This window comes from Mesoplodon densirostris, unplaced genomic scaffold, assembly GCF_025265405.1.
Source record: "Mesoplodon densirostris isolate mMesDen1 unplaced genomic scaffold, mMesDen1 primary haplotype scaffold_35, whole genome shotgun sequence".
In the NCBI taxonomy this organism is placed as follows: domain Eukaryota; kingdom Metazoa; phylum Chordata; class Mammalia; order Artiodactyla; family Ziphiidae; genus Mesoplodon; species Mesoplodon densirostris.
Window position 1 is genome coordinate 13,347,183 of NW_026778195.1, and position 19,531 is coordinate 13,366,713.

Below are 19,531 nucleotides of genomic sequence, written 5' to 3' on the forward strand. Positions count from 1 at the left end.
ATGAGAAGACCATGGATAATTGTGATGATGAGCGTCATGGGGTGTTGTGATGATAAGTGTTTTGCAACATTGTGATCACCAGGGTTTGGAGCATTGTGATGACAGATGTCATGGAGCATTTTGATTTCACTGTGATGACAATAGCCTGAAGCATTATGATGATGGGCATGGTGCATTGTTATGACAGTGTTCATGGAGCATTGAGATGAAAAGGGGCATGGAGCATTGTGATTACAGGGGTCTTGGAGCATTGTGATGACAAGGGCATGGAGCATTGTGATGAGAAGTGCATGGAACATTCTGATGATATGCATCATGGAGCTTTGTGATGACAAGGGCAAGGAGCATTATGATTACAGTGGTCTTGGAGCACTGTGATGAAAAGGGCATGGATCATTGTGATGAAAAAGGCATGGAGCCTTGTCATGACAGAGTTCATGGAGCATACTGACGACAAGTGTCAGGGAGCATTGTGATGAAAAGAGTATTGAGAATTGTGATGACAAAGGTCATGGAGCCTTGTGATGAGAAGACCATGGATAATAGTGATGATTAGCGTCATGGGGTTTTGTGATGATAAGTGTTATGCAACATTGTGATCACCAGGGTTTGGAGCATTGTGATGACAGAGGTCATGGAGCATTTTGATTTCATTGTGATGACAATAGCCTGAAGCATTATGATGATGGGCATGGTTCATTGTGATGACAGGGTTCATGGAGCATTGTGATGAAAAGGGGCATGGAGCATTGTGATTACAGGGGTTTGGAGCATTGTGATGAGAAGGGTCATTGAGCCTTGTGATGACAGGGGTCATGGAGCATTGTGATGACCAGGGAATGGAGCATGGTGATGACAAGGTCTTGGAGCATTGTGATGAGATGACCATGGAGACTTCTGATGACAAGTCTCATGGAGCATTCTGATGAAAAGGGGCATGGAGCATTGTGATTACAAGGGTATGGAGCATTGTGATGACAAGGGCATCGAGCATTGTGAGGAGAAGGCCATGGAACATTCTGATGACATGTGTCATGGAGCTTTGTGATGACAAGGGCATGGAGCATTGTGATTACATGGCTCTTGGAGCATTGTGATGACAATGGTCATGGAGCCTTGTGATCACAAGGCCGTGGAACATTGTGATAGCAGGGGTCATGGAGCATTGTTGATAGAGGTAATGGAGCATTGTGATGAGAAGGGCATTGAGCATTGTTCTGAAATGTTTCATGGATTATTGTGATGAGAGTGGGCATGGAGCATTGTGATGACAAGGGCACGGTACACTGTGATACATGGGTCATGGAGGATTGTAATGACAAGGACATGGAGCATTATGATGAGAAGGGCATCGAGCATTGTGATGACAAGTGTCATGGAGATTTGTGATGACAAGGACATGGAGCAATGTGAAGAGAGGTTTCATGGAGCATTGTGATGACAATGACATGGAGCATTGTGATGCCAAGGGTCATGGAGCTTTGTGATGACAAAGGTCATGGAGCATTTTGATTTCACTGTGATGACAATAGCCTGAAGCATTATGATGATGGGCATGGTACATTGTTATGACAGTGTTCATGGAGCATTGAGATGAAAAGGGGCATGGAGCATTGTGATTACAGGGGTCTTGGAGCATTGTGATGACAAGGGCATGGAGCATTGTGATGAGAAGTGCATGGAACATTCTGATGATATGCATCATGGAGCTTTGTGATGACAAGTGCAAGGAGCATTATGATTACAGTGGTCTTGGGGAACTGTGATGAAAAGGGCATGGATCATTGTGATGAAAAAGGCATGGAGCCTTGTCATGACCGAGTTCATGGAGCATACTGACGACAAGTGTCAGGGAGCATTGTGATGACAAGGGAATGGAGCATGGTGATGACAAGGTCTTGGAGCATTGTGATGAGTTGACCATGGAGACTTGTGATGACAAATATCATGGAGCCTTCTGATGAAAAGGGGCATGGAGCATTGTGATTACGAGTGTCTTGGAGCACTGTGATGACAAGGGCATAGAACATTGTGAGGAGATGGCCATGGAACATTCTGATGACATGTGTCATGGAACTTTGTGATGACAAGGGCATGGAGCATTGTGATTACATGGGTCTTGGAGCATTGTGATGACAATGGTCATGGAGCCTTGTGATCACAAGGCCGTGGAACATTGTGATGGCAGGGGGCATGGAGCATTGTTGATAGAGGTAATGGAGCATTGTGATGAGAAGGGCATTGAGCATTGGTCTGAAATGTTTCATGGATTATTGTGATGAGAGTGGGCATGGAGCATTGTGATGACAAGGGCACGGTACACTGTGATACATGGGTCATGGAGGATTGTAATGACAAGGACATGGAGCATTATGATGAGAAGGGCATCGAGCATTGTGATGACAAGTGTCATGGAGATTTGTGATGACAAGGGCATGGAGCAATGTGAAGAGAGGTTTCATGGAGCATTGTGATGACAATGACATGGAGCATTGTGATGCCAAGGGTCATGGAGCTTTGTGATGACAAAGGTCATGGACCATTTTGATGACCAGCGTGTGGTGCATTGTTATGAGTAGGGCAGGGAGCATTTTGATGACAGGGTCATGCAGCAATTTGATGAAAAGTGCAATGGAACATTTTGATGACAGTGGTTATAGAACACTGTGATTCCAGGGGTCATGGAGCTTTGGGATGAAAAGGGTCATGGAGCATTTTGATGACAGTGGTTATGGAACATTGTGATGTCAGGGGTCATGGAACATTGTGCTGATAAGGGGATGTATCATTGTGATAACAGGGGTCATGGCACATTGTGATAACAGGGTTGAGGGAGGAATGTGATGACTAGTGATGGAACATTGTGATATCTCATGTGAGAGAGCATTTGGATGAGAAGTGCATGGAGCATTGTGATTGCAGGGGTCTTGGAGCATTGCGATGAAAAGGCATGGATCATTGTGATGATAAAGGCATGGAGCCTTGTCATGAAAGGGTTCATGTAGCATACTGACGACAAGTGTCAGGGAGCATTGTGAAGAAAAGTGTATTGAGCATCGTGATTACAAAGATCATGGAGCATTGTGATGATAAGACCATGGATAATTGTGATGATGAGCGTCATGGGGTGCTGTGATGATAAGTTTTATGGAACATTGTGATCACAAGGGTTTGTAGCATTATGATGTCAGAGGTCATGGAGAATATTAATTTCATTGTGATGACAATAGACTGAAGTATTATGATGATGGGCATCGTGCACTGTGATGACAGGGTTCAGGGAGCATTGAGATGAAAAGGGGCATGGAGCATTGTGATGACCAGGGTCATGGAGCATTGTGCTGAGAAAGGCATAGAGCATTGTGATGACAAGGGTCAAAGAGCATTGTGATGAAAAGTTCATGGAGCATTGGGGTTAAAAAGGTCACAGAGACTGTTGATGGTGAGGGCATGGACCACTGTGATGACAAAGTTCATGAAGCATTGTGATGACTGGAGTAACGGAGCATTGTGATGACAGGGGTCATGGAGCATTGTGATAACAAGGGCATGGAGCATTGTGATGACAAGGGCATGGAACATTGGTCTAATAACTTTCATGGTTTGTTGCGATGACAGTTGGAATGGCCTATTGTGATAACAAGGGCATGGAGCATTGTGATGACCAGGTCATGCAGTATTGTGAAGATAAGTGTCAGGGAGCATTGTGATGACATATGTAATGGCCCATTGTGATGACAATGACATGTAGCACTGTGATGCCAAGTGTCATGGAGGATTCTGATGAGAAAGGTAATGGAGCATTGTGATGACAAGGGTCCGGGAGCATTCTGATGACAAGCTTGTGGAGTATTTTGATGACAATGGTATGGAACATTGTGATGAAAATGGCATAGGGCATTGTGATGAAAAAAGCATGGAGCCTTTTCGTGATGGGTTTCAAGGAGCATTCTGATGACAAGTGTCAGGGAGCATTGTGATCACAAGTGTATTGAGAATTGTGATGACAAAGGTCATGGAGCATTGTGATGAAAAGGGCATGGAGTATTGTGATGACAGGCATCATGGGGCGTTGTGATGACAAGTGTTATGGAACAATGTGATCACAAGGGTTTGGAGCATTGTGATGACAGAGGTCATGGATAATTTTGATTTCAAGGAGCATGGAGCATTGTGATGACAAGGGCATGAAACAATGTGATCCCAAGGTTGATGGAGGATTGTGATGACAATGGAAATGGAGTATTGTGATGACAAGCGCATAGAGGATTGTAATGACAAGGTCATTTATCATTTTGCTGACAAAGACATGGAGCATTGTGATGACAATGGCATGGAGCATTGTGATGCCAAGTGTCGTGGGGGATTCTGATGACAATGGTAATGGAGCATTGTGATGACAATGGCTTGGAGCATTGTGATGACAAGGGTCAGGGAGCATTGTGCTGACAAGTGCATGGAGAATTGTGATGACAAGGGTCATGGAGCATTCTGATGACAAGCTTGTGTAGTATTTTGATGACAATGGCATGGAGCTTTGGGATGAAAACAGCATGGGGCTTTGTGATGAAAAAGGCATGGAGCCTTTTCGTCACAGGGTTCAAGTTGCATTCTGACGACAAGTGTCAAGGAGCATTGTGATCACAAGTGTATTGAGAATTGTGATGACAAAGGTCATGGAGCATTGTGATGAGAAGACCATGGATAATTGTGATGATGAGCGTCATGGGGTGTTGTGATGATAAGTGTTTTGCAACATTGTGATCACCAGGGTTTGGAGCATTGTGATGACAGAGGTCATGGAGCATTTTGATTTCACTGTGATGACAATAGCCTGAAGCATTATGATGATGGGCATGGTGCATTGTTATGACAGTGTTCATGGAGCATTGAGATGAAAAGGGGCATGGAGCATTGTGATTACAGGGGTCTTGGAGCATTGTGATGACAAGGGCATGGAGCATTGTGATGAGAAGTGCATGGAACATTCTGATGATATGCATCATGGAGCTTTGTGATGACAAGGGCATGGAGCATTATGATTACAGTGGTCTTGGAGCACTGTGATGAAAAGGGCATGGACCATTGTGATGAAAAAGGCATGGAGCCGTGTCATGACAGAGTTCATGGAGCATACTGACGACAAGTGTCAGGGAGCATTGTGATGAAAAGAGTATTGAGAATTGTGATGACAAAGGTCATGGAGCCTTGTGATGAGAAGACCATGGATAATAGTGATGATTAGCGTCATGGGGTTTTGTGATGATAAGTGTTATGCAACATTGTGATCACCAGGGTTTGGAGCATTGTGATGACAGAGGTCATGGAGCATTTTGATTTCATTGTGATGACAATAGCCTGAAGCATTATGATGATGGGCATGGTTCATTGTGATGACAGGGTTCATGGAGCATTGTGATGAAAAGGGGCATGGAGCATTGTGATTACAGGGGTTTGGAGCATTGTGATGAGAAGGGTCATGGAGCCTTGTGATGACAGGGGTCATGGAGCATTGTGATGACCAGGGAATGGAGCATGGTGATGACAAGGTCTTGGAGCACTGTGATGAGATGACCATGGAGACTTGTGATGACAAGTCTCATGGAGCATTCTGATGAAAAGGGTCATGGAGCATTGTGATTACAAGGGTATGGAGCATTGTGATGACAAGGGCATCGAGCATTGTGAGGAGAAGGCCATGGAACATTCTGATGACATGTGTCATGGAGCTTTGTGATGACAAGGGCATGGAGCATTGTGATTACATGGCTCTTGGAGCATTGTGATGACAATGGTCATGGAGCCTTGTGATCACAAGGCCGTGGAACATTGTGATAGCAGGGGTCATGGAGCATTGTTGATAGAGGTAATGGAGCATTGTGATGAGAAGGGCATTGAGCATTGGTCTGAAATGTTTCATGGATTATTGTGATGAGAGTGGGCATGGAGCATTGTGATGACAAGGGCACGGTACACTGTGATACATGGGTCATGGAGGATTGTAATGACAAGGACATGGAGCATTATGATGAGAAGGGCATCGAGCATTGTGATGACAAGTGTCATGGAGATTTGTGATGACAAGGACATGGAGCAATGTGAAGAGAGGTTTCATGGAGCATTGTTATGACAATGACATGGAGCATTGTGATGCCAAGGGTCATGGAGCTTTGTGATGACAAAGGTCATGGAGCATTTTGATTTCACTGTGATGACAATAGCCTGAAGCATTATGATGATGGGCATGGTACATTGTTATGACAGTGTTCATGGAGCATTGAGATGAAAAGGGGCATGGAGCATTGTGATTACAGGGGTCTAGGAGCATTGTGATGACAAGGGCATGGAGCATTGTGATGAGAAGTGCATGGAACCTTCTGATGATATGCATCATGGAGCTTTGTGATGACAAGTGCAAGGAGCATTATGATTACAGTGGTCTTGGGGAACTGTGATGAAAAGGGCATGGATCATTGTGATGAAAAAGGCATGGAGCCTTGTCATGACAGAGTTCATGGAGCATACTGACGACAAGTGTCAGGGAGCATTGTGATGACAAGGGAATGGAGCATGGTGATGACAAGGTCTTGGAGCATTGTGATGAGTTGACCATGGAGACTTGTGATGACAAATATCATGGAGCCTTCTGATGAAAAGGGGCATGGAGCATTGTGATTACGAGTGTCTTGGAGCACTGTGATGACAAGGGCATGGAACATTGTGAGGAGATGGCCATGGAACATTCTGATGACATGTGTCATGGAACTTTGTGATGACAAGGGCATGGAGCATTGTGATTACATGGGTCTTGGAGCATTGTGATGACAATGGTCATGGAGCCTTGTGATCACAAGGCCGTGGAACATTGTGATGGCAGGGGGCATGGAGCATTGTTGATAGAGGTAATGGAGCATTGTGATGAGAAGGGCATTGAGCATTGGTCTGAAATGTTTCATGGATTATTGTGATGAGAGTGGGCATGGAGCATTGTGATGACAAGGGCACGGTACACTGTGATACATGGGTCATGGAGGATTGTAATGACAAGGACATGGAGCATTATGATGAGAAGGGCATCGAGCATTGTGATGACAAGTGTCATGGAGATTTGTGATGACAAGGGCATGGAGCAATGTGAAGAGAGGTTTCATGGAGCATTGTGATGACAATGACATGGAGCATTGTGATGCCAAGGGTCATGGAGCTTTGTGATGACAAAGGTCATGGAGCATTTTGATGACCAGCGTGTGGTGCATTGTTATGAGTAGGGCAGGGAGCATTTTGATGACAGGGTCATGCAGCAATTTGATGAAAAGTGCAATGGAACATTTTGATGACAGTGGTTATAGAACACTGTGATTCCAGGGGTCATGGAGCTTTGGGATGAAAAGGGTCATGGAGCATTTTGATGACAGTGGTTATGGAACATTGTGATGTCAGGGGTCATGGAACATTGTGCTGATAAGGGGATGTATCATTGTGATAACAGGGGTCATGGAACATTGTGATAACAGGGTTGAGGGAGGAATGTGATGACTAGTGATGGAACATTGTGATATCTCATGTGAGAGAGCATTTGGATGAGAAGTGCATGGAGCATTGTGATTGAAGGGGTCTTGGAGCATTGCGATGAAAAGGCATGGATCATTGTGATGATAAAGGCATGGAGCCTTGTCATGACAGGGTTCATGGAGCATACTGACGACAAGTGTCAGGGAGCATTGTGATGAAAAGTGTATTGAGCATCGTGATGACAAAGATCATGGAGCACTGTGATGATAAGACCATGGATAATTGTGATGATGAGCGTCATGGGGTGCTGTGATGATAAGTTTTATGGAACATTGTGATCACAAGGGTTTGTAGCATTATGATGTCAGAGGTCATGGAGAATATTAATTTCATTGTGATGACAATAGACTGAAGTATTATGATGATGGGCATCGTGCACTGTGATGACAGGGTTCAGGGAGCATTGAGATGAAAAGGGGCATGGAGCATTGTGATGACCAGGGTCATGGAGCATTGTGCTGAGAAAGGCATAGAGCATTGTGATGACAAGGGTCAAAGAGCATTGTGATGAAAAGTTCATGGAGCATTGGGGTTAAAAAGGTCACAGAGACTGTTGATGGTGAGGGCATGGACCACTGTGATGACAAAGTTCATGAAGCATTGTGATGACTGGAGTAACGGAGCATTGTGATGACAGGGGTCATGGAGCATTGTGATAACAAGGGCATGGAGCATTGTGATGACAAGGGCATGGAACATTTGTCTAATAACTTTCATGGTTTGTTGAGATGACAGTTGGAATGGCCTATTGTGATAACAAGGGCATGGAGCATTGTGATGACCAGGTCATGCAGTATTGTGAAGATAAGTGTCAAGGAGCATTGTGATGACATATGTAATGGCCCATTGTGATGACAATGGCATTTAGCACTGTGATGCCAAGTGTCATGGAGGATTCTGATGAGAAAGGTAATGGAGCATTGTGATGACAAGGGTCCGGGAGCATTCTGATGACAAGCTTGTGGAGTATTTTGATGACAATGGTATGGAACATTGTGATGAAAATGGCATGGGGCATTGTGATGAAAAAAGCATGGAGCCTTTTCGTGATGGGTTTCAAGGAGCATTCTGATGACAAGTGTCAGGGAGCATTGTGATCACAAGTGTATTGAGAATTGTGATGACAAAGGTCATGGAGCATTGTGATGAAAAGGGCATGGAGTATTGTGATGACAGGCATCATGGGGCGTTGTGATGACAAGTGTTATGGAACAATGTGATCACAAGGGTTTGGAGCATTGTGATGACAGAGGTCATGGATCATTTTGATTTCAAGGAGCATGGAGCATTGTGATGACAAGGGCATGAAACAATGTGATCCCAAGGTTGATGGAGGATTGTGATGACAATGGAAATGGAGTATTGTGATGACAAGCGCATAGAGGATTGTAATGACAAGGTCATTTAGCATTTTGCTGACAAAGACATGGAGCATTGTGATGACAATGGCATGGAGCATTGTGATGCCAAGTGTCGTGGGGGATTCTGATGACAATGGTAATGGAGCATTGTGATGACAATGGCTTGGAGCATTGTGATGACAAGGGTCAGGGAGCATTGTGCTGACAAGTGCATGGAGAATTGTGATGACAAGGGTCATGGAGCATTCTGATGACAAGCTTGTGTAGTATTTTGATGACAATGGCATGGAGCTTTGGGATGAAAACAGCATGGGGCTTTGTGATGAAAAAGGCATGGAGCCTTTTCGTCACAGGGTTCAAGGTGCATTCTGACGACAAGTGTCAGGGAGCATTGTGATGACAAGTGTATTGAGAATTGTGATGACAAAGGTCATGGAGCATTGTGATGAGAAGACCATGGATAATTGTGATGATGAGCGTCATGGGGTGTTGTGATGATAAGTGTTTTGCAACATTGTGATCACAAGGGTTTGGAGCATTGTGATGACAGAGGTCATGGAGCATTTTGATTTCACTGTGATGACAATAGCCTGAAGCATTATGATGATGGGCATGGTGCATTGTTATGACAGTGTTCATGGAGCATTGAGATGAAAAGGGGCATGGAGCATTGTGATTACAGGGGTCTTGGAGCATTGTGATGACAAGGGCATGGAGCATTGTGATGAGAAGTGCATGGAACATTCTGATGATATGCATCATGGAGCTTTGTGATGACAAGGGCATGGAGCATTATGATTACAGTGGTCTTGGAGCACTGTGATGAAAAGGGCATGGACCATTGTGATGAAAAAGGCATGGAGCCGTGTCATGACAGAGTTCATGGAGCATACTGACGACAAGTGTCAGGGAGCATTGTGATGAAAAGAGTATTGAGAATTGTGATGACAAAGGTCATGGAGCCTTGTGATGAGAAGACCATGGATAATAGTGATGATTAGCGTCATGGGGTTTTGTGATGATAAGTGTTATGCAACATTGTGATCACCAGGGTTTGGAGCATTGTGATGACAGAGGTCATGGAGCATTTTGATTTCATTGTGATGACAATAGCCTGAAGCATTATGATGATGGGCATGGTTCATTGTGATGACAGGGTTCATGGAGCATTGTGATGAAAAGGGGCATGGAGCATTGTGATTACAGGGGTTTGGAGCATTGTGATGAGAAGGGTCATGGAGCCTTGTGATGACAGGGGTCATGGAGCATTGTGATGACCAGGGAATGGAGCATGGTGATGACAAGGTCTTGGAGCATTGTGATGAGATGACCATGGAGACTTGTGATGACAAGTCTCATGGAGCATTCTGATGAAAAGGGTCATGGAGCATTGTGATTACAAGGGTATGGAGCATTGTGATGACAAGGGCATCGAGCATTGTGAGGAGAAGGCCATGGAACATTCTGATGACATGTGTCATGGAGCTTTGTGATGACAAGGGCATGGAGCACTGTGATTACTTGGCTCTTGGAGCATTGTGATGACAATGGTCATGGAGCCTTGTGATCACAAGGCCGTGGAACATTGTGATAGCAGGGGTCATGGAGCATTGTTGATAGAGGTAATGGAGCATTGTGATGAGAAGGGCATTGAGCATTGTTCTGAAATGTTTCATGGATTATTGTGATGAGAGTGGGCATGGAGCATTGTGATGACAAGGGCACGGTACACTGTGATACATGGGTCATGGAGGATGGTAATGACAAGGACATGGAGCATTATGATGAGAAGGGCATCGAGCATTGTGATGACAAGTGTCATGGAGATTTGTGATGACAAGGTCATGGAGCAATGTGAAGAGAGGTTTCATGGAGCATTGTGATGACAATGACATGGAGCATTGTGATGCCAAGGGTCATGGAGCTTTGTGATGACAAAGGTCATGGAGCATTTTGATTTCACTGTGATGACAATAGCCTGAAGCATTATGATGATGGGCATGGTGCATTGTTATGACAGTGTTCATGGAGCATTGAGATGAAAAGGGGCATGGAGCATTGTGATTACAGGGGTCTTGGAGCATTGTGATGACAAGGGAATGGAGCATGGTGATGACAAGGTCTTGGAGCATTGTGATGAGTTGACCATGGAGACTTGTGATGACAAATATCATGGAGCCTTCTGATGAAAAGGGGCATGGAGCATTGTGATTACGAGTGTCTTGGAGCATTGTGATGACAAGGGCATGGAACATTGTGAGGAGATGGCCATGGAACATTCTGATGACATGTGTCATGGAGCTTTGTGATGACAAGGGCATGGAGCATTGTGATTACATGGGTCTTGGAGCATTGTGATGACAATGGTCATGGAGCCTTGTGATCACAAGGCCGTGGAACATTGTGATGGCAGGGGGCATGGAGCATTGTTGATAGAGGTAATGGAGCATTGTGATGAGAAGGGCATTGAGCATTGGTCTGAAATGTTTCATGGATTATTTTGATGAGAGTGGGCATGGAGCATTGTGATGACAAGGGCACGGTACACTATGATACATGGGTCATGGAGGATTGTAATGACAAGGACATGGAGCATTATGATGAGAAGGGCATCGAGCATTGTGATGACAAGTGTCATGGAGATTTGTGATGACAAGGGCATGGAGCAATGTGAAGAGAGGTTTCATGGAGCATTGTGATGACAATGACATGGAGCATTGTGATGCCAAGGGTCATGGAGCTTTGTGATGACAAATGTCATGGAGCATTTTGATGACCAGCGTGTCGTGCATTGTTATGAGTAGGGCAGGGAGCATTTTGATGACAGGGTCATGCAGCAATTTGATGAAAAGTGCAATGAAACATTTTGATGACAGTGGTTATAGAACACTGTGATTCCAGGGGTCATGGAGCTTTGGGATGAAAAGGGTCATGGAGCATTTTGATGACAGTGGTTATGGAACATTGTGATGTCAGGGGTTATGGAACATTGTGCTGATAAGGGGATGTAGCATTGTGATAACAGGGGTCATGGAACATTGTGATAACAGGGTTGAGGGAGGAATGTGATGACTAGTGATGGAACATTGTGATATCTCATGTGAGAGAGCATTTGGATGAGAAGTGCATGGAGCATTGTGATTGCAGGGGTCTTGGAGCATTGCGATGAAAAGGCATGGATCATTGTGATGATAAAGGCATGGAGCCTTGTCATGACAGGGTTCATGGAGCATACTGACGACAAGTGTCAGGGAGCATTGTGAAGAAAAGTGTATTGAGCATCATGATGACAAAGATCATGGAGCATTGTGATGATAAGACCATGGATAATTGTGATGATGAGCGTCTTTGGGTGCTGTGATGATAAGTTTTATGGAACATTGTGATCACAAGGTTTTGTAGCATTATGATGTCAGAGGTCATGTAGAATATTAATTTCATTGTGATGACAATAGACTGAAGTATTATGATGATGGGCATCGTGCACTGTGATGACAGGGTTCAGGGAGCATTGAGATGAAAAGGGGCATGGAGCATTGTGATGACAAGTGTCATGGAGCATTGTGCTGAGAAAGGCATAGAGCATTGTGATGACAAGGGTCAAAGAGCATTGTGATGAAAAGTTCATGGAGCATTGGGGTTAAAAAGGTCACAGAGACTGTTGATGGTGAGGGCATGGACCACTGTGATGACAAAGTTCATGAAGCATTGTGATGACTGGAGTAACGGAGCATTGTGATGACAGGGGTCATGGAGCATTGTGATAACAAGGGCATGGAGCATTGTGATGACAAGGGCATGGAACATTGGTCTAATAACTTTCATGGTTTGTTGCGATGACAGTTGGAATGGCCTATTGTGATAACAAGGGCATGGAGCATTGTGATGACCAGGTCATGCAGTATTGTGAAGATAAGTGTCAGGGAGCATTGTGATGACATATGTAATGGCCCATTGTGATGACAATGGCATGTAGCACTGTGATGCCAAGTGTCATGGAGGATTCTGATGAGAAAGGTAATGGAGCATTGTGATGACAAGGGTCCGGGAGCATTCTGATGACAAGCTTGTGGAGTATTTTGATGACAATGGTATGGAACATTGTGATGAAAATGGCATGGGGCATTGTGATGAAAAAAGCATGGAGCCTTTTCGTGATGGGTTTCAAGGAGCATTCTGATGACAAGTGTCAGGGAGCATTGTGATCACAAGTGTATTGAGAATTGTGATGACAAAGGTCATGGAGCATTGTGATGAAAAGGGCATGGAGTATTGTGATGACAGGCATCATGGAGCGTTGTGATGACAAGTGTTATGGAACAATGTGATCACAAGGGTTTGGAGCATTGTGATGACAGAGGTCATGGATCATTTTGATTTCAAGGAGCATGGAGCATTGTGAAGACAAGGGCATGAAGCAATGTGATCCCAAGGTTGATGGAGGATTGTGATGACAATGGAAATGGAGTATTGTGATGACAAGCGCATAGAGGATTGTAATGACAAGGTCATTTAGCATTTTGCTGACAAAGACATGGAGCATTGTGATGACAATGGCATGGAGCATTGTGATGCCAAGTGTTATGGAGGATTCTGATGACAATGATAATGGAGCATTGTGATGACAATGGCTTGGAGCATTGTGATGACAAGGGTCAGGGAGCATTGTGCTGACAAGTGCATGGAGAATTGTGATGACAAGGGTCATGGAGCATTCTGATGACAAGCTTGTGTAGTATTTTGATGACAATGGCATGGAGCTTTGGGATGAAAACAGCATGGGGCTTTGTGATGAAAAAGGCATGAAGCCTTTTCGTCACAGGGTTCAAGGTGCATTCTGACGACAAGTGTCAGGGAGCATTGTGATGACAAGTGTATTGAGAATTGTGATGACAAAGGTCATGGAGCATTGTGATGAGAAGACCATGGATAATTGTGATGATGAGCGTCATGGGGTGTTGTGATGATAAGTGTTTTGCAACATTGTGATCACCAGGGTTTGGAGCATTGTGATGACAGATGTCATGGAGCATTTTGATTTCACTGTGATGACAATAGCCTGAAGCATTATGATGATGGGCATGGTGCATTGTTATGACAGTGTTCATGGAGCATTGAGATGAAAAGGGGCATGGAGCATTGTGATTACAGGGGTCTTGGAGCATTGTGATGACAAGGGCATGGAGCATTGTGATGAGAAGTGCATGGAACATTCTGATGATATGCATCATGGAGCTTTCTGATGACAAGGGCAAGGAGCATTATGATTACAGTGGTCTTGGAGCACTGTGATGAAAAGGGCATGGATCATTGTGATGAAAAAGGCATGGAGCCTTGTCATGACAGAGTTCATGGAGCATACTGACGACAAGTGTCAGGGAGCATTGTGATGAAAAGAGTATTGAGAATTGTGATGACATAGGTCATGGAGCCTTGTGATGAGAAGACCATGGATAAAAGTGATGATTAGCGTCATGGGGTTTTGTGATGATAAGTGTTATGCAACATTGTGATCACCAGGGTTTGGAGCATTGTGATGACAGAGGTCATGGAGCATTTTGATTTCATTGTGATGACAATAGCTTGAAGCATTATGATGATGGGCATGGTTCATTGTGATGACAGGGTTCATGGAGCATTGTGATGAAAAGGGGCATGGAGCATTGTGATTACAGGGGTTTGGAGCATTGTGATGAGAAGGGTCATGGAGCCTTGTGATGACAGGGGTCATGGAGCATTGTGATGACCAGGGAATGGAGCATGGTGATGACAAGGTCTTGGAGCATTGTGATGAGATGACCATGGAGACTTGTGATGACAAGTCTCATGGAGCATTCTGATGAAAAGGGGCATGGAGCATTGTGATTACAAGGGTATGGAGCATTGTGATGATAAGGGCACCGAGCATTGTTTGGAGAAGGCCATGGAACATTCTGATGACATGTGTCATGGAGCTTTGTGATGACAAGGGCATGGAGCATTGTGATTACATGGCTCTTGGAGCATTGTGATGACAATGGTCATGGAGCCTTGTGATCACAAGGCCGTGGAACATTGTGATAGCAGGGGTCATGGAGCATTGTTGATAGAGGTAATGGAGCATTGTGATGAGAAGGGCATTGAGCATTGGTCTGAAATGTTTCATGGATTATTGTGATGAGAGTGGGCATGGAGCATTGTGATGACAAGGGCACGGTACACTGTGATACATGGGTCATGGAGGATTGTAATGACAAGGACATGGAGCATTATGATGAGAAGGGCATCGAGCATTGTGATGACAAGTGTCATGGAGATTTGTGATGACAAGGACATGGAGCAATGTGAAGAGAGGTTTCATGGAGCATTGTGATGACAATGACATGGAGCATTGTGATGCCAAGGGTCATGGAGCTTTGTGATGACAAAGGTCATGGAGCATTTTGATTTCACTGTGATGACAATAGCCTGAAGCAGTATGATGATGGGCATGGTGCATTGTTATGACAGTGTTCATGGAGCATTGAGATGAAAAGGGGCATGGAGCATTGTGATTACAGGGGTCTTGGAGCATTGTGATGACAAGGGCATGGAGCATTGTGATGAGAAGTGCATAGAACATTCTGATGATATGCATCATGGAGCTTTGTGATGACAAGGGCAAGGAGCATTATGATTACATTGGTCTTGGGGAACTGTGATGAAAAGGGCATGGATCATTGTGATGAAAAAGGCATGGAGCCTTGTCATGACAGAGTTCATGGAGCATACTGACGACAAGTGTCAGGGAGCATTGTGATGACAAGGGAATGGAGCATGGTGATGACAAGGTCTTGGAGCATTGTGATGAGTTGACCATGGAGACTTGTGATGACAAATATCATGGAGCCTTCTGATGAAAAGGGGCATGGAGCATTGTGATTACGAGTGTCTTGGAGCATTGTGATGACAAGGGCATGGAACATTGTGAGGAGATGGCCATGGAACATTCTGATGACATGTGTCATGGAGCTTTGTGATGACAAGGGCATGGAGCATTGTGATTACATGGGTCTTGGAGCATTGTGATGACAATGGTCATGGAGCCTTGTGATCACAAGGCCGTGGAACATTGTGATGGCAGGGGGCATGGAGCATTGTTGATAGAGGTAATGGAGCATTGTGATGAGAAGGGCATTGAGCATTGGTCTGAAATGTTTCATGGATTATTTTGATGAGAGTGGGCATGGAGCATTGTGATGACAAGGGCACGGTACACTGTGATACATGGGTCATGGAGGATTGTAATGACAAGGACATGGAGCATTATGATGAGAAGGGCATCGAGCATTGTGATGACAAGTGTCATGGAGATTTGTGATGACAAGGGCATGGAGCAATGTGAAGAGAGGTTTCATGGAGCATTGTGATGACAATGACATGGAGCATTGTGATGCCAAGGGTCATGGAGCTTTGTGATGACAAAGGTCATGGAGCATTTTGATGACCAGCGTGTGGTGCATTGTTATGAGTAGGGCAGGGAGCATTTTGATGACAGGGTCATGCAGCAATTTGATGAAAAGTGCAATGGAACATTTTGATGACAGTGGTTATAGAACACTGTGATTCCAGGGGTCATGGAGCTTTGGGATGAAAAGGGTCATGGAGCATTTTGATGACAGTGGTTATGGAACATTGTGATGTCAGGGGTCATGGAACATTGTGCTGATAAGGGGATGTAGCATTGTGATAACAGGGGTCATGGAACATTGTGATAACAGGGTTGAGGGAGGAATGTGATGACTAGCGATGGAACATTGTGATATCTCATGTGAGAGAGCATTTGGATGAGAAGTGCATGGAGCATTGTGATTGCAGGGGTCTTGGAGCATTGCGATGAAAAGGCATGGATCATTGTGATGATAAAGGCATGGAGCCTTGTCATGACAGGGTTCATGGAGCATACTGACGACAAGTGTCAGGGAGCATTGTGATGAAAAGTGTATTGAGCATCGTGATGACAAAGATCATGGAGCATTGTGATGATAAGACCATGGATAATTGTGATGATGAGCGTCATGGGGTGCTGTGATGATAAGTTTTATGGAACATTGTGATCACAAGGGTTTGTAGCATTATGATATCAGAGGTCATGGAGAATATTAATTTCATTGTGATGACAATAGACTGAAGTATTATGATGATGGGCATCGTGCACTGTGATGACAGGGTTCAGGGAGCATTGAGATGAAAAGGGGCATGGAGCCTTGTGATGACCAGGGTCATGGAGGATTGTGCTGAGAAAGGCATAGAGCAGTGTGATGACAAGGGTCAAAGAGCTTTGTGATGAAAAGTTCATGGAGCATTGGGGTTAAAAAGGTCACAGAGACTGTTGATGGTGAGGGCATGGACCACTGTGATGACAAAGTTCATGAAGCATTGTGATGACTGGAGTAACGGAGCATTGTGATGACAGGGGTCATGGAGCATTGTGATAACAAGGGCATGGAGCATTGTGATGACAAGGGCATGGAACATTGGTCTAATAACTTTCATGGTTTGTTGCGATGACAGTTGGAATGGCCTATTGTGATAACAAGGGCATGGAGCATTGTGATGACCAGGTCATGCAGTATTGTGAAGATAAGTGTCAGGGAGCATTGTGATGACATATGTAATGGCCCATTGTGATGACAATGGCATGTAGCACTGTGATGCCAAGTGTCATGGAGGATTCTGATGAGAAAGGTAATGGAGCATTGTGATGACAAGTGTCTGGGAGCATTCTGATGACAAGCTTGTGGAGTATTTTGATGACAATGGTATGGAACATTGTGATGAAAATGGCATGGGGCATTGTGATGAAAAAAGCATGGAGCCTTTTCGTGATGGGTTTCAAGGAGCATTCTGATGACAAGTGTCAGGGAGCATTGTGATCACAAGTGTATTGAGAATTGTGATGACAAAGGTCATGGAGCATTGTGATGAAAAGGGCATGGAGTATTGTGATGACAGGCATCATGGAGCGTTGTGATGACAAGTGTTATGGAACAATGTGATCACAAGGGTTTGGAGCATTGTGATGACAGAGCTCATGGATAATTTTGATTTCAAGGAGCATGGAGCATTGTGATGACAAGGGCATGAAGCAATGTGATCCCAAGGTTGATGGAGGATTGTGATGACAATGGAAATGGAGTATTGTGATGACAAGCGCATAGAGGATTGTAATGACAAGGTCATTTAGCATTTTGCTGACAAAGACATGGAGCATTGTGATGACAATGGCATGAAGCATTGTGATGCCAAGTGTCATGGGGGATTCTGATGACAATGGTAATGGAGCATTGTGATGACAATGGCTTGGAGCATTGTGATGATAAGGGTCAGGGAGCATTGTGCTGACAAGTGCATGGAGAATTGTGATGACAAGGGTCATGGAGCATTCTGATAACAAGCCTGTGGTGTATTTTGATGACAATGGCATGCAGCATTGGGATGAAAACGGCATGTGGCTTTGTGATGAAAAAGACATGGAGCCTTTTTGTGACAGGGTTCATGAAGCATTCTGACGACAAGTGTCAGCGAGCATTGTGATGACAAGTTTATTGAGAATTTTGATGACAAAGGTCATGGAGCCTTGTGATGAGACGACCATGGATCATTGTGATGATGAGCGTCATGGGGTGTTGTGATGATAAGAGTTATGCAACATTGTGATCACCAGGATTTTGAGCATTGTGATGACAGAGGTCATGGAGCATTTTGATTTGATTGTGATGACAATTGCCTGAAGCATTATGATGATGGGCATTGTTCATTGTGCTGACAGGGTTCATAAGAGCATTGAGATGAAAAGGGGCATGGAGCATTGTGATTACAGGGGTCTTAGTGCTTTGTGATGACAAGAGCAGGGAGCATTGTGATGAGAAGTCCATGGAACATTCTGATGACATGCGTCATGGAGCTTTGGATGGCAAGGGCATGGAGCATTGTGATTACAGGGGTCTTGGAGCATTGTGATGAAAAGGGCATGGATCATTGTGATGAAAAAGGCATGGAGCCTTGTCATGACAGGGTTCATGGAGTATATTGACGACAAGTGTCAGGGAGCACTGTGATGAAAAGTGTATTGAGAATTGTGATGACAAATGTCATGGAGAATTGTCATGAAAAGTGTATGGAATATTGTGATGACAGGCATCTTGGAGCGTTGTGAGGACAAGTGTTATGGAACATTGTGATCACAAGGGTTTGGAGCATTGTGATGACAGAGGTCATGGATCATTTTGATTTCAAGGAGCATGTAGCATTGTGATGACAAGGGCATGAAGCAATGTGATCCCAAGGTTCATGGAGGATTGTGATGACAATGGTAATCGAGTATTGTGATGACAATCGCATAGAGCATTGTAATGACAAAGTTATATAGCATTTTGCTGACAAAGGCATGGAGCATTGTGATGACAGGTGTCATGGAGCACTGTGATGACAAGCGTCACGGAGCACTGTGAATACAGGGGTCATGGAACATTGGGATGACAAGGGCATGGATCATTGTGATGACAAGGGTCATGGAGCATTGGGCTGAAAATGTTCATGGAGTATTGTGATGACAGGGGTCATGGAGCATTGTGATT